The sequence below is a fragment of the Rhipicephalus sanguineus genome, chromosome 6 (genome assembly GCF_013339695.2).
Source record: "Rhipicephalus sanguineus isolate Rsan-2018 chromosome 6, BIME_Rsan_1.4, whole genome shotgun sequence".
NCBI classification, from domain to species: Eukaryota; Metazoa; Arthropoda; class Arachnida; order Ixodida; family Ixodidae; genus Rhipicephalus; species Rhipicephalus sanguineus.
This window is the reverse complement of record NC_051181.1, coordinates 93609500-93626979: the sequence shown is the minus strand read 5'-3', so window position 1 is coordinate 93626979 and position 17480 is coordinate 93609500.

Sequence of the window (17480 nt, the reverse complement as noted above, 5' to 3'; positions counted from 1 at the left end):
AGTATTGCATCCTCTACACTTATACCAACGGTCGGAAACACTGCCGTCAAGCGTCGCAAAGAATTACGTCATCGTTACGTCATCACCACCATCTTGAATCTGAGCCTAACTGAGCCTCCAACCAGAAGTGCGATAACTGAAGGCGAAATTGGCGCTCGAGTCGATGGCGAGTCCAATGAAAGCAGCCAATGGCAGCCCGCCGCCGTGCCGGCAAAGCCGTGCGCCCCGTGCCGGCCGCCGAGGCCGCGCGCGCGCCGCAACGCTAGTTTTGAATTTCTCGAAAGTTCCGTTGTAGCATGAAGCGAGCGTTGAGCGCGGGCACCAGGCTGTCCGTGCAGGCAGGCTATGCTTGGGGGACACCTGCAAATCTCTCGTTGAGGTTGGCGGATCACTGTTCGCTTTTGAGACTTATTGGAGCGGTCGTTATGGTCAGCCGTGCTCCGCTGTCGCCACATCGGAGCCCGTCGTAGTCGCCGGCCTTGATGTGAAGTTTCGTGATGTTCCGTTACATGAAGCGACCGTTGGCCGGCGTGTGCAGTTTTTGCGGTGTTTCCGTGGGTTGCTCTCTTGCCGCCGTGATGGTTAACGGCACACACCATTCGTACATCATGCAGCGGTGCACGGATACTTCAAGACCGAGTTCCGCAAGATTCTTCCCTGATCGAAAAAACTATAGGTGAGTATGCGGTTTGCGTTCGCAGCCACACATATATAGCTTCATTGCAGTTGGACAACAGTTGTTTTTAAACGTGGCTGAATCGTGAAGAGCATGATTTTGCATCGTTGTACCAAGAAGTAACGAAAATAAAACACTTTAGACTCATAGTTTAACTTCTGCGTCTCTGACATGACTGCTTCCTTGGAAGTGCCTTTTGCATTTTTTTGCCTGTTTATCACTCGCCTTCGTTTAAATACGCGTTTCTGAGTCTGTGTATCTCAACTTGCACTATACCGAGACGACGAAACTACGTTTGCGTGATGTGACTGCGTAATTTTTGTCGTTTGAATTCGGTTTGCAACTGCTTTTCTGCAGGACGTAAGCGTTTTCTGAATTATGGAGAAGGCCACAAGTGACGCGTTTGCCCAAGGAAGGGTTAATAACTATAGAATCTGCTCTCTGCGAAGTCTCGATCCGCAACCTCAAGTGCACCAGCTTTCTACTCTGCCCCCAGTGCTTTCTTTCGGTGCGTGAATGTTCATTATATGTACTTACAGCTGAAAAAGTACTCTTTGTGTTTATGTATTACCTCTGTAATGACCTATAGAAAAACCGTTCGAAGAACCTTCATGTGTAGACATGAGAGTTGTTTTTTTCTGGTGAGCCTTGAGTATTGCAAGTGTCCAATATGCAGAATTTTATTGTTTGCGTTTATCTCAATGAAGTGCTCAGTGTACACGGATGACATTCTCACTTCAGTGACGTTATCTTACAGCTATGCATTGTATTCGCGGTGAAAGAAAAGCTGTGTAGTAGACTTATTTCACCTGGCTATTGGGTAATACGCGTTTCTTCGAATGTTATATGTGCTGCTGCATAAACGGACCATCGCCTTCATGCCGTTGCCGCCATATAACTGTCAAGTAGTGGTCAAGTGCCAAATATTGTGTATTTCCCTTTTTAGTGCGATGTACTGCTTATATATATCTAGTTGTTTTGTGTTTCGTATTAGTACAGTGGTTAATAAGTAGTTCATTGCATTAATATTCCATATTTAGGTATTTTGCGCATCTTTATTGTTTTTGCCATGCACTGACATTTCGCCTACATTTCTTTAAATTTCATGACTCTGTCACATCAGCAGCTCTTGTGCACTTTGGTCAGTATTGTACTAAACAAACATCGTGTTACTTATATGTGTATACGTAAAAGGGCCTGCATTTTCAGTGTGTTCGATTTTTAATTTCCAATTTCTGAACTTTACAATGAACTTTTGTGCTGTTTAATCATGGACACACTGTGCATTCTTTAGTTCTCTTCTTCTCCGGAACTTGTATCGTGCCCAATTATGTGCAAATCTTGAGTTTTGGAAACGGAGCAATAAAACGAAGTCACAGATATGTTGTGGGTGGAAGTCATCCCTTATGCTCTGGATCATGCAGGCTGCGTGCATTCAAACGCACTGCGCACCACGAGCGGACAGAAAAACATAAATGCGCGACCAAGCACAGCACGCGCGCACGCCAAAAAAACGCGCCACGCACACGGGGAAAAAAAAACGGCGCGCGGCATGAAAGAAGAAAAAGGAGCCGCCAAGAAAGAAGGCAAAAAAACGGCACCCGACATGAGAGAGGAGAAAAAGCAAGCGCGCCCGAAAAAAAGAAAAAAAAAAGAAAACGGCGCGAGGAGGAAGAGGGGAAAGGGGGGGGGGGCGAGAAGAAGCGAGCGGCTGTTGTCACTGTTGCCCTGACGACGTCAAAACGCAATCGTTACGTAACCGCTGCGTCATCGCCGCCATTACAGCGCCTCCACTCGCCAGGGCCGTAACTCAACGGCTTTCTTGGCGCTCCCGGCGCAAGCGTCGCAGAACGTTTGAATTACGCGTCCCTATGGGAGGTATACGAAGAGACCTACCAGTGCTTATACCATTCTTGCAGTAGAGAGTATTTCAAAATCCCAACGGCAGTGACCACTTTCGTATATTTCTCAACACAACTAAGCAATGCGAATGTCTGCCGCGGATTCCTCGCTGGAAGGTGGACTTAGCCAACTGGGAGATGTTTCGGGAACTTAGGTATATGCCGCAGGGAGAAATACGTGCTCTAAGCATTGACAGCGCAGTTGCTTTCCTAACAGCAGCTATCACAAATGTAGCATCTACAGCTATCCGCAGATCATCTGGACGGATGCGCAAAGGAAGAGTTCCCTGGTGGAATGACAATTGTAGAGAAGCTCGCAGGAATCAAAATAAGGCACGGGGGTAGCTCCGCGACTTTCCAACTGCGTAAAAACCTAAAAATTTTCAAGGTTGTAAAGTCGCAAGAAAGAATGAGGCGTCCACAACCCAGACGAGAAAGTTGGCCTCAATACGTATCAGATGTAAACTCTTATGCTGATGAAAGAAAAATATGGAATAGGGTTAGCTGAATAACAGGGCGGCGGTCATTCTCAATACCTCTGGTGAACACTGCAGGAGAGAGGTTCGAGGACTAGGCAGACTCATTGGAGGCACATTTTGACTACATCTCCGGTTCATTAGCTCCACAGACTCAGTCCAGAGATACGAAGAACAAACGGAGCTGTAGCCTTTAGAAAGAAAGTGCAAAGAAATTGCGCCCTACAACGTCCATTTCATTTAGTAGAACTCCACGCATCACTGCACAGTTGTAACAATTGTGCCCCTGGATCTCATCAGGTCGTTTATGAAATGATAAAACACTTGCACGTCGAAAGCAAGAAAAATCTATTCTCTCGTTTCAGTGATATGTTGTCGATTGGGTGTATTCCGTTTGCTTGGAAAGAGGCTGTCATAATACCCATACCAGCTATTCTTATCAGAATCGGCCGCTGTGGCTTTGATAATTAGACTGATAATCCCAGACTCTTGGATTCAAGGGCTCCAATTAGGCATTAGTGCTGCCTATAAATAACCCAACTACACTTACGACTTAGGCTTGGCTTGATTGCTACCTCGTGTATTTTGATGTCATAGGTACCCTCCCTTACCATTGTCATAATATTAATACATTTATAACTTATATATGTTTAGTCGACCGATTTAGGCCTCTATACAGCATTTTACGCCAACGAGTCAGATTATTGCCCACTCATTCCCACTTTGTGTTTGGCACCCTTTGGCCAAAAGTGGCCGTTGTGCCAAAACAGCTATTATTCTTAATTAATCATCATGTTTCCGGTGACTGAGGTAGTGGACTAGCAGGAGACGGTGATCGTTGGCCAATGCAGAGACAGCCATAAGATCCCATTTAAGGCACATCATAACCAGGTTAGTAACAGTGGTAGCCATACGAAGAGCCAACCAAAAGTTGTCATAGCCCATGAGAGGCATTGCATCGGTCAATGCCTCCCATAGCCCATGAGAGGCATTGCATCGGTCATCGTTGGCGTAACATACATCGGTCGGCTGGCCGTATGCTACGCAAACGAGAAATTCTCCATGCGTAAACTTGCGCATTTGGTCGGTATAAGTAGTCGGCTTTACATCCGCCAGCGAAAGTAGGCCGATCTTGAAAAAACGCAAGGACAGCACAGAAGAGTGAAATACAGTGCAGCGGCGCGTGCTTGCCATGTGGTAGCTGCGATATTCCGCGCCACCTCGTTCGCCTCATGAAGTCGCCTAAGCTGAGTTTCCAACTCGCTCCAGAATAACAAGTAAGCGGAGATACGATGGCTGTTCATTCTGCTCTTCAAAACCTTGGCCGTGTATCTGCGTGCTTCGCTGCAAATGTCGTCTAAAGGCGATAGAAGAGGCGCTGCGTGAGATGTGGACGCCATCTGGCAATACGTCGTTAAACATGAGTGCTGTGTTGCGGGCTGGTAGTCCCAGCGCAGCGGCAGGCAAAGACCGGCGGTGACCAACGTGACCGGCGGGGACGCCGGACAGCCGGAACACACGGTTTGGCGCGATGCGCCGAAGGAGATCAAACGTCTGCACTCAACGACTACTCTCCACAAACTCTCTTATTTACACGTCGCCTGGGTAAAATAGGAGCGGAGCCCTCTGTCATTCGTACAATGCAATACTGAACCGAAACCGAAACGCAACATGAGCTTGTGCAGAGGGCACGGAGGAAGACAAGTTTCAGCGCAGTCGGATTTTCAGCGCAGCTTAAGAAATTAGGGTCTTTAAAATAGCGTATGTGTGTATTTTCTATTAAAAGAACACACGGCCTAATACTTACCTAATGATGTTGCGCCTCAGATATGCGTAATATTTACTTTTTGATCGGCAACGTTCACAAGTATGAATACGCCTGTGTACGTCTCTTCTGTTGTCCGTGTTTTTAGCGCAGCCATGAATCAAGTTACAAGTTTGCACCAACTGGCCCAAATGAAAGCCTTACTGCATGAATAGCCGTACCAGTTCAAGCTGGGTGGGCAGTAAGCAAGTGGTTCAAGTGGTGGCTGAATGGAGTGACGTGCCGACAGACAGAAAGACAGGCCAAAGTTTCTGCGTTTAAGTTCCCTAAGAAAGACTATCGTCTTTAATAAAGCGCTTTTAGGGGCGAAGCTCCTTATGCCGTCTGTCCATCCTCCGTTTGTTCGTTTGTAGTAGCCACATCTAGTTCGTGAGAAGCGCGCGTTATGGTATGCAGTAGAAGAAGACGACGTTGACGAGCGAAACTCTCGTGCGTGTTCGCCTGTGTAGCGCTCTTTCTTCTTCACTACGTCTCGTATTTTCAACGACGCCCGAAGACAGCATTTCAGAAGTAACGCGCCCTGAGGCTCCCTCCTGGCGCGCTTTTTCTTTGGCTGGAAAACACAGCAGATGAAAAGTTCGAGCCGACTCAAGGGATACTTCAAACATAAAAAGCAGCCTTGTAGTGCTAGGTTGGTGTGGTTGGAGAGGTAGACAGAGGAGGGATGTCCCAGGCATCACCCGCAGTGTCCGAGGCAACTCCTGCGAAATATGAAGTCCCGCTAGGAAGGAAACAGAAAAAGGAGAATGCAGGAAGGTTAACCAGAAACACTTCCGGTTGGCTACTACACTGGGGGATCGGGGAAGGGGAACAGAAAGACGAGAAATAGAGAGGAGGGAAGAAAGAGAGAGAGAAGAGATGCAGTGCATTCACTACAGCGTGCGGGATTGCACCGCAAGTCAGAGGCGTTCGCATAAGCCCGTCGTTCTCAAAAAACACAAGAGTGCTTTCACTGCTTTTTGGGCCATCGAGAGATGTGGACGGTGCTGTAGTAGCACCTGCACGGAAATATGCCGATCATCCAGTCGCCGCAGTGCGTTGGACAGTAGTTGTCTCTCCGAGGCAAAACGAGGGCTGTGGCGCATGAAGTGTCCGATGTTTTCTTCGGTGCCGCAAACATCGCGTGCCGCGCTGTCAGTCATTCCGATTAACGTTGTATATGCCTTCGTAAAAGCAACTCCCAACCAAAGGCGATAGAGAAGCGAAGCTTCGCGTCGATAAAGGCCGGAGGAGGTTGGAGTCGCAGTGAAAGGTTCAGTTGATGTAGTCTAGAATGTCTGATGCTTGGTGCGTTCCACTCCGTCAGTGTGAGACTGCGGGCCAGTTGTCGAACTTGCCTTGCACCGTCTGTCCTTGAAAGCGGAATTGGGACGATATTTGCTTCCTGATGTGATGCGCGAGCAGCGTGATCGGCGGAATCATTTCCATTGATGCTACAGTGGCCAGATAACCACTGGAAGTCAATATCGTGGCCTTTTTGAATTACATGGTGGTGAAGTTTCACGGGTTCATACGTCAACTGTTCGTGGTATCCTCATCGGAGAACTGACCGCAGGAACTGTAACGGCGGTTTTGAATCAGAAAACACAGCCCATTTACTTGGTCTTTCAGTGTCAATAAATTCTAGTGCGCTGCGCAGAGCCGCGAGTTCTGCCGCCGTAGACGTCGTCGCATGTGAAGTTTTAAGACGCAGAGTTATCCCTTGTGATGGTATAACCACCGCACCACCCGAACTGGACGACGTGGTCGAGCCATCCGTATAGATGTGGACATGGTTACTGTAGTTTTCGTACAGTAGGAGTAGGCTCAATTGCTTCAGTGCATGTGTCGGTAGGTCTGACTTCTTCCGCACTCCCGGAACCGTTAGGTGAATTCGTGGGCGGCTCAAGCACCACGGAGGGAACACTGTTTTTGACGCAGGTGCGTACCCCGCAGTAAATCATGAGCGATGTTTGCCGACAGTGGCACTATATGTCGTGCGGGGCCTTTCAGCAGCAAGGCTCGCCAGATGGTGGGAAGAGACCCTGGAATAATGCCTGAGGTACGTACGCACTGTCTCGGTGATAATGTGTGTCGTGATTGAGTAGTATTGCGCGATGGCAATGGTTTCAGCGGTTGGGGCGCTGCGGGGTAACCCAAGGCATATCTTAAGAGCTTGGGCTTGAATGCTATGAATCGCGCACAGGTTAGTCTTGCCGGTGTTCGATATTGCAGGCAAACTGTACCGTAGGAATCCATTAAACAGAACCATTTACAGTTGTAGCATAGATGGTATCGGCACTGCCCATTTTTTTCCTGCAAAGGAATCTGAACATGTGACATATAGCAGTCAGCCGCTTCTTCAAGTAGTTCACGTGTGGAGTCCAAGACAGGTTTCTGTCAATCATGACTCCCAAGAACCTGTGGCTTCTGCTGAATGATATAAGGTCTCCGTTAATTGATATACCATAGGCAGACATTGGCTTCCTCTTAAATGCTACCACTGCACATTTCCCGCAAGACACTTTGAGTGTTGTGTATAGGCCCACCTATTTGAATCCGTGTGATGAAAGTTGATGAATTTCAAGTGGCGAAGCTCTTGTCAGCTTGCTCCTCAGGAACTACAAATAAAAACAACTGAAAAGAGGCAACCTTTTGTTGCCCTGGTGAATGCTGCTGTCCAATATCTCCACGATAATTATTAAGCCCACTCTACGTCCCTGCTATATTGAATTTATTGAATGTTATCAAGGTAGTACTTTAAATCATTGCAGAATAGCCATATGGCATCGCGAAGGCAGACATTTCAACTCTCGGCATTTTCCTCTTCTCTTTCCAAGACTTTTTCAAGTGCTGCTGCACCAGTGGTGGCTAATGGGCCAGGAAATGCTTCCACACTGTAGAGGAGCATGATGAGCATGACTGAAAAGTAAAAAAAAGCAGAGATTTTGCTTAACTTTCACCGTGCACCTATTTGTGAAGGATAAAATATCAATTGCGGCTAGTTTCGCAGTTTGTTTTCTTTCCTTATCCGTCGTTTCACACTCTGATATTCCACAATCGTATGACCTTTCGTATCTGGAGAAACCGAAAATATGGTCTAGCAAATCTAATTAGGAATTAGCATGATCGCTTTAGAAAAGACATGATCTCGGGAAGCTAGGCCCCACAAAAATGACCCTTGCATGATTTGTCCCACGCTGCATGTATTTATTCTATAACTAATTTCAAGTCTTTGATCAATTCTCATTGACAAAGCATCGCATAGCTGGTGTTGTGAATACAAGCAATTCATTTACTTACTACAATGTGATCTATGTATATGAGCGTAACGATGTGGGCTTGATAGTGCATAATGGAAAGGCAGTTTCTTGGCGCTAGTGTAGACGAGGACACATAGGAAGAGACACTAGACGCATCTAACTAAACGAAACAAACTAGTTATCCAAAGCATTCAGACATCGGAAAAAGCAAATTGCACATGGACAAATTTACTTGAACGCCATGTTACTCTGCATGACAATAAACTCTCTATGAAACTCCAAAGCTAGTAACCAGATATGTAGGCGGCATATAATGTATATTGTCTAATGCCAAGAAACATAAAGAACAGTCTAAGTACGTAATTAATATAGATAAATATTGTTCAAATATTACGCGGGTAAAATATCTCTGAGAAAAACAAGTGGAAGTAATTCAGTCTGGTAACTTTGCAGCAGCTGCTGCCACTTGCTTGTGTTCGTTTCAGTAGATATGCGAATGGAGCGTTATTCCTGTCGAATCCCATTCGTGGTATGAACAAAGAGGGGAGTGCGTTACTGTGCATTAAACATTGTTGGGACATCGAAGCATAAAAAAGCCTTTAGATGAATAAAAAATTGAGAGATTAAAAGACGAGCGATATTTAGACCATGTTATGAGCTTTCTGGGTATACTTCTCGAATGATGTCAGCAATGAAAACTCGTGACGCGCAAATGACGAGTTTCCACGTATTCGTTTTTAGGAGAAAAGTGACTCATCCATGCGCCAGGTGAGGGCGGTATGATTAAAGTTAGGAAAAACTAGATTATATTACGAGAGGTCTCATGTGTGGAAGAGCAATTACTCAAAAACAAGCATTTATGAGTGCTTAAATAAATTTTCGTGCAATGATTAGCGACCCTCTGAACTGAAATTTTAGGTCTTCTGTCATCATATTGCCATCTGACGACATTTTTAGCATAATAATATATTAGGCAGCTGCCAAACTCTATAGCGCAAGCGGCTCCAATAGTAGACAATGTTCCCGAGGAAATATAGCAATCGCTACATCAGCAGGAAGGAATGAGGCACGCCGCTGCCGCAGGCTGCCCCTCCAACCTGGAAGCCGCCACTGCGAACCGATGAATACTGAAGATTTTCGTGACCACAAGCACCGCCCTCTCTGCTACCACTGCAAGGAAGCCGACCACACGTGCCACCGCTGCCCAGTTCACAAAACAGAGCCGCCACGGTCAGTCACTGATTACCTAGCGGCAATTCAGTTGAGACGATACGTCTGTAGCATTCGCCAATTACGCTACCTGTCACCCCAGCATTCCCCACACATTGGCCAATGTCAGCGCTGACAGGCAAGCCTATACGCGGAATATTATCAGCAGCCGATGCAGGTACAGACGCTATTTTCTGCTTCCCCGAACATCCTCCGCAGTCAAAGATGAGGAGGATAAGCGACGAGCGCTTCCGACAACGTCCTGAGCGAGCCTTGCACCTCAAGGAGAACACTCGACATCGCTGACAGCAGAAGAACCAGCCCAGGCAGTCGTGATTCGCAGGCGTGATCTCACCGTAACGCAAGACGAATGGATTTGAATGGGAGCAGGAATATGTTTGGACCTACACTGTAGTCGCGAAAAACGCGGGTCTGCTGGCGGTGTCTGGTCCGGTCTTCTTCAGTCCTCCAAAAGGAATAAGCTTGCTTGCACTGCCCGCGAAATGGAATTCAATATACAGTGACTGGCCGTGTTTACCTTTTTCCTGAATTCTTTCTTTCTTTATTTTCGGCGCCACCATTTTAATTAGGCGTCAACCAATGGAGAAACATCACGCGGCGCTGCGATGGCGACTAAAATCATCAAGGAAACCCATAATATATGTTCTCAATATTGCGGCACCACCTGTCGCCTGCCGCGCGCGCTGTCCAACGTCTTCGCGGCCGTAAGCCGCAATCTGAGTTAGAGATATCACAATATAGTTTTCAATAAATGCTGATCGTCTGGCTGAGAAAATGAAAAAAAAAGGAACAGTTGCTTCAGTCATTACACGCGATATTCTACGCCATGGACGGCGAAATTGTCGCCAAAAGTGATCGTTCAGAAAACAGAGTCACGCTAAGCGAATACAGAATGCTGACCACCATCGACATCAGCCTAACCACGCCCACTGCAGGGCAAAAGTCTCGCCCCTGCTTCGGCATTCAACGCGGTCCTCTGCTTGCTGCTATCACGCTATCCCGGCAAACTCACCTTACCTGCCCGCCTAACATTCTGCCACACCCTCGCGCGCTTGCCTGCTCTTGGAATCTAGTCTTTTACTCTGAATAACCAGCGTGTATCTTACCTCGTGCTATATGGCCCGCCCATTCGCATTTCTTCTTCTTGTCTTCCACTCTGATGTCTTACAACCCGTATGTTTATCCACTCACTCTGCTAGCTTCTTGCCTCTTGAGGTTGCACCTATTATTTTTCCTTCCGTGACTCACCACGTCGACCACAATATAAGTTGAACCCTCTTCGAAAGCCTCCCCGTTTCTGCCCCGTAGGCAAGTACCGGGGAGACGCAGCTGTTAGATACATTTATATTGAGGAATTGTGGTAAACTACCATTCATGACTTGAGAATGCCCGCAAAATGCGCTCCACCCGGTTCATAATTCTCTATTTTCTTCACTCTCATGGTTCGCATCCTATCTCTAATTATCCGTAGGTGTTGTTCTCTTCCGCGGCTGTTGAAGATTAGTTTTCTGCATATTGTCTTCATAACTACTGTCATGCTCTCTCTATCAAATTCTGCAATCACGATTACAAAGTCGTCCCCTGGGTTATTCGGCAAGGCAATGTGATTAGCAAATCGCAGGTTGCAAAGACACACTCCATTAAATGTTACCCCATGGATTTCCGTATCAAAGGCCTTGAAAACATTCCCTAAGCTCGCAGTGAAAAAGCATGCGATGTCGCATCTCCGTGCTTTCCATCCTTCTTTTTTGGAATTTGATTACTTTTCTTATGGGACTATAGTGGTTGTGGCAGCACTGTAGATTTTTTCCAGCATTTTTATGCATCGTTCCTCCACGCCCTGATTCTGCCTTGCTTGCATGACAGCTGACTTTTACAGCGAAAGCTGTTATGAGATCATTTCACCGGCCGTTTTTGGCGCCGTAGTTGTCCGCCGCCGCCGCCACCGCCGCCGCCGGTGTCCGTAACCAGTATCGCTCGAAATAACAAAAAAGCGAAATAAGAAAAAAATTCCAGGATCGAACGAGGTTCGAACCTGGGTCCTCTGCGTGGGAGCCCTGTATTCAACCTCTGAGCCATGCCGGTGCTTGAAACTGCTTTGCAAAAAGGTCCTATACAGGCTTCATGTCGGGAAGGAACCACATTAGCATATGCAATATAGCGTGGTAGAAGAGTAAAATAAGCACCAAGCGTCGGACAACCCGAATTCTGTAACCAGGCGTCAAACAATGCGAATTGCGCAACGAGTAGGTTGTTGAATGCTTCCAACCCATTACAAAGGGCTCTACCATAATTCTTCATCGTCATCTGGCACAGCATCAACAAAGTGCGCATAATGCCTTACATGCGTTTAGCAGGTACCACGGCTCTCTGTAGAATGACGAAAAATGGCACAGTGCCTGCTGCCCTACTTTTCAAAAATTAAAATGATTTATAGCGTAGTGGGTTCCTCGCAAGTGCAGTTGTATTGGTTGCCAAAGAAGCCCATAAGCGCATGATCCATTTCCTCGGGGTCTCAGTAAAATTACAATGATTTATAGCGTAGTGGGTTCTTCGCAAGTGCAGTTGTATTGGTTGCAAACGAAGCCCATAAGCGCATGATCCATTTCCTCGGGGTCTCAGTAAAGTTCTTCGCCTCCCCCCGTATATCTCCCACGTCAACGTATGTTATACAGCATGACGGCAGATGAAAATAGCGACCGGGCGTCACCCAATGCAAATTACATAAATGGTGGGCCGTTTAAAGTTCCCAACCCATTACAAAGGGCTGAGCCAAAATTCTTCATCGTCATCAGTCGTCGCGTCAACAAAATGCACGTAATGCCTTACAGACGTGTAGCTGGTGCCTCGCTTCTCCGCCGAATGACGAATAATGGCTTAGTAGGTGCTTCCCAACTTCACAAAAATTGTGATTTATGGCGTAGTGGGTACCTTTCTAGTGTACTTGTATTGTAGCCCCAAGAGAGCTTACAACGGGCTCTAGCATTCGCTCTTCCAGCTTTCGCTGTGACTGTGCTGCGGTTTCAGCGCAGGCCTGGCGTTTTCTATCACCTGATTGTTAGTGAGATTATGGTGCATTGCCGAGAAACCTGGGCGAAATCTGGCTTGGTACTTTGGTTGATTCTAGGGTAGTTCTAAATATATTAGCTGTCATATGTCTGAATAGCTTGTAGACAAGGGACAGTAAGTCTTTGCTCGTTCTTTAGCGTATTTTCAGTATAACAGTGTAGCTAATATTGCAACTGTATCGAGATATAGAACACTGATCATATGAGTGTTCCTTTCAATCATAAAAATATTTTGAGCTCCCATTCTTGGGGGCCTTAAAGCGCCACTGAGACAAATGCTTCACACAATCTCTCGTGTGAGACATATAACTTCACACGAGACATCCTTGCATTGCGGATGACACAGCTATGTAATCAGCCCAAGAGTTAAAAAAGAAAATTGGTGAAGCTCCTAATAAGCCACACATGGCTGGAATTAGCGAAAATTGGCGATTCTGAAGACTAATCTGGTTGCTTCTAGGCTGTTTCTCCGCATTGGTAATGTGATGCAGGTTGTATCTAGGTTGCATCTAGGTCGTTGTCAGGATTTAGCTAGGTTATGCTAGGTTATTTCTACGTTGATGCTAAGCGCAGAGAGGGCGGAGTTGAACCACAGACAGTCAAATACACAACAGGGATGTCGCAACGCCAGAGACAAAAACTCGCTCTGAAACCAAGCGTTCACACCTCTCATAAATGGCGTAGGCCTTCGATCGTTTCGGGGTCTTCGTGCTGCACCGTTGCATTTCAGTTACCTAGTATTCTCTCGTTGTACGTTCTTGGGGTCTTCGGCTCGCAATGGTCGCCTCGCAACCATTTCCTGGGACAACTATTGCCTTGTTCATTTTAGATGCGAAGTATCTTAAGGCGGAGCTCATTCCGGTGGTGGTGGTGTGCGTCGTGACCACCCTTACTGCGCATGCCATAATTGCGCAGTAAACGGCGAAGGGTGAGTGGAGAGGGTATGCGCATGCGCATACCCTCTCCACCCACCCTTCGCCGTTTAAAAAGAAAAATACTGTAATGGTGGCTGCATGGTTTAGCGCAGGCTTCCAATGCGGCGGGTACCGGGTTCGATTCTCTATGACCTGGCGCTCGGTCGTTTACGGCTACGGATCTCGAAAGGTGTCCCCCTAAGGTTCTGTTAAGGCCCCTCGGCACACCTTAATCCATGACAGCCTTGTTCAAATAGTCGAGCTTCCGGTGCTGATGTTTAGGCAGAGAAGTGCAGCCGCCGGTTACCTACCGGCAAAATGGGTACCATCGCGCTTTTCTTTAGCCGTTGGGCATGCCATCTTGCAAAGGTTTGACAATTTCTTGGGTGCCGGCATGACAACCTTGACATCTGCGGGTTGCCCGACCTTCTTTAAATTATGGGAGACACGGTGAATTTACGGAATTACGGCAAACGTTTTATTTTGACTTTGCACAGATTCCGCGGTGGTCTGTCTTTGCTCTGGCCTGGCACCACCTCTTGCATTCGTTATCTTGCGATGCAAGACTTCTGCCACCGCTGTAATTACTTCTTGTGGGTATCCTGCAGCTTCAAGCCTCTTAATTTGCATTCGGAAACTTTCTTCGATCAGACGCGGGCAGGATTTTTTCAACGCACTTCCAAGACAAGATTCAACGATAGCCCTTTTAACTAATTTTGTGTGCGCGGATTGGTAGGGTAGGAGCGGCTTCAAACATCTTGGTTCGTACATCCAACAAAGCTCATCACAAAACCTAATCCTCAAATCTAGAAACTTGATTTCGTTGTTCTGCGGCAACTCATGAGTTATAACAAGGGGCTGTAAACCTTTGGAAAAAATAGATAAGATGCCGGATACACATGCATCGAGGCTAGCATCACTTGTTTCAAACAGTATAAGATAATCATCGACAAACGGAATTTTTTTTGCACCCCTGCCTCTTTAATTTCTATTGAAATATGCCTATCGGTGCTGGTTAGGAACAAATCGCTCAGAATGGGGGCGATACACGAACCAATGCAAAGCGTCAAGTCAAGCGAAAGCCAAGTAAAGACGCCCTTGACTTGACTGAACGCGCGCTCCGCCGCTTATATACACACCGCCTTCGTTCGATCGAGAGGAGGGAGGGACGGAGAGGAGTGAGGGAGGGCGAGGAGAGGCTTGCTGCCGGCACGAGACGAGCCTTGCTTGCGCAGTGGGGGTGTGGACGGCGGCCGACGCCGCAGGTGCGACTAAGAAATGCTGCGCATTTAAAAGGCCCAAACTATGCAACGATCTTCAAGACATCTCTAGAGGTTCTGTTCCTAGAAATTATCTATCTAAACTGATCTTGTACCGACGTTTTCTTGATGACGTATTCTTCGTGTGGGCTGACATCTTTAGAGGTTCCGTTCCTAAAAATTCTCTTTCCTTGTACCGACGTTTTCTTCATGACGTATTCTTCGTGTGGCCTGACGATGAACATATCCATTCAGAGTTCACATTCCATTTCAACTTGCTTCACCCTTCGATAACATTTACGCACACATAATTGCACTTGAATGTTCATTTCCTGGATGTCACTGTTTCGCTTAATGGCAGCAGCATGTCCATTTCTCTATATTGAAAACCAAGTGATCACCAACAAATGTGCATTTCACAGTAGTCACCCCCATTACTACAAAACAGGTGTCCCCTACTCTCAAGCCCAGATGCAGGAGCATTTGCTCTCAAATGACAAAATCTGGTATCACCACACAAGAACTGAGAACTGCCTTCTTGTGTCAAAACTACCCAAAAGGTCATTCGCAATTCGCAATGCAATTGAGCGCTCGCGCTCTTTGGACCAAGGAGTCACAATGGAAGAAAAAGACAGAAATAATGATAGAACGTCAGGAGCCAACTTAATCCTCACGCACTTCACCGCAGCCCCTCGGTGAATTCTATATTAAGCTGCTATTTCAATATACTTAAACAGAGTAGTCGACTCTTTGCCGGCTTTCAAGGCCCGCATAGGTGCTTTGCCGAAGAAATAAAAACCTGAGGGACTTGTTGGTAAGGGCGCAAACACACAAACGCGACCGCCATCGGGGCTGGCAAACCTCGATGCAGGGTGTGCACGGACATGAAGTCCACAGATACGGCGAAGTCTCTTATTCAGACTTTGTGTACCAAATTAAAGACCACATTAATAGTGATTCAGCCAATGCGATATACAGAATTCACCGTGAAGTGTGCAAACAGGACTATATTGGACAGACACGAACTCGGTTTCGTTTACGTTTCAAACAAGGCTGGGCAGAGATATTCAGGAGAGTATTTCGGAATACAGACATCGAAATACCTGTGTTGGAATCTGAAATAAAGAGGCTGAGATACACTTGTTTTTGACGTAACCGGGTATTGCGGGAATACTTTTGCAAAAACACGCAATAAGTATTCAGGAATACAGATACAAGAATAGAGATACTAGAACACAGATATCTGAATACATTTTTATGCCAGCAACATTGATTAAGGGCAGCACAGTATTGCGAATAATATTGCGGTGCACTGAAACTTGGAAATCAAGCTTGTCACTCGAGTCACTAACGAACAGTGAATTAAAGAAAACGTATACATTTATTTTACAAAGGCGATCTCTTTTGGTGAGAATGTCGCTGCGTTTAGTGTACCTAAACAGCACCTTCTCAAATACGCTGTCTTCTTGGCAGCGTCGGCTCCGCCTCAACGCTAGACTCGCGAACTACAGAAATGCCAGGCCACTATGAAAAAATGTAGGTGCAGTACCGGCCTTGTGACACAGCCATTCTCATTGACAGCGGCCGACATACTGCCTCCGCGATTCTGCGTTAGCGGCGTCGGGCGCTCCCTTACAAAAATATGTTTAGATAGTCTATATAAAGTTTATAGACATCTGTCTATAAAATCAATTGACGTTCTATAGCTGAGTTCTTTAGACTGGTCTATAGACAGTCTATGGAATAGTGGCCGCACTCGTTTTTATAGACCAGTCTACAAGAAAGTCTAAGTCTATAGATTGGCTATAGAAGGTCTGTAGTTTAATAAAAATTCATGCGTTTAAACCGATGTCTGCAGAATGTCTATAAACAAAAGTCTATAGGCTCATATAAATCTACTTTGGTTTACTTTTGTCTATAAAATATCCACAGACAAATGTCTGTAGATTATCCATAGGCTATTCCTATGACCCAGTATATAGAGTGTCTACAGACTTATTACCTCACAAATATACTGCGGTCTACAGATTGCCTAGAGGCAGTTCCTGTAGATTAGTGATGTATAAATTTATCCCAATAAATTCTGGAAAAGAAAACGAGGCAAAGCACACAGAAAAGAATGACAAGCACAAGCGCTGACTTACAACAGAGCTTTAATCAGAAAAAGATACAAAAATATAAGAACTTACGACAAAGCATACGCGAAAAACAAATGCAGACCCATTTTTGCATACAATGTAACGAAGCTACTTCTCCGTTAATAGAACTTTTACTAGACAGACGATGTATGGTTCATCAAACAAAGAAAATGTGGAGTGGCAGGACCAATATTTGCCCCAATTTTTCTCACACAGATACAGCAACAAGGAGAGCATGCATGCACTCGCTTAACAAGTTTAATTGAACTGAAGCTCACATCCACCAACGATAATTTACATATACGTGGTGTGCTACTTCGAATGAATTAAGTTTGTAGTTGTATGTGTGTACTTACTGTTACTACCAGTTCAAAACGTGTTTCAGACAAATGAATTGCCTTACAGTGAGCCTCGTGTACAAACCTAATGAACGAGCGAATGGGAATTTTTTCGAGGGCCTCGTTTCTTTGTTAGACACAACCAAATTAATCGAACAGACAATTAAGCCAGGCAAAGCAGAGCGGACATTAATTGTCGTCTTTAAAGGGGCACTGAAGAGCAAAACGATTTTTCTCATATTAGTAAATTACTCTTTCACGATACCAAAACCACCACGCTTGCTGCGAGAAGATGCTTAGTAAGCACGAAAACACGCAAAAACAAAATGTGGGTGGCGACGCCACTTTGAAGTTTCCACACCATTCGCCGTGACGTTACATGTTTTGACGGCGCCTACTAGGGACTACGTAGT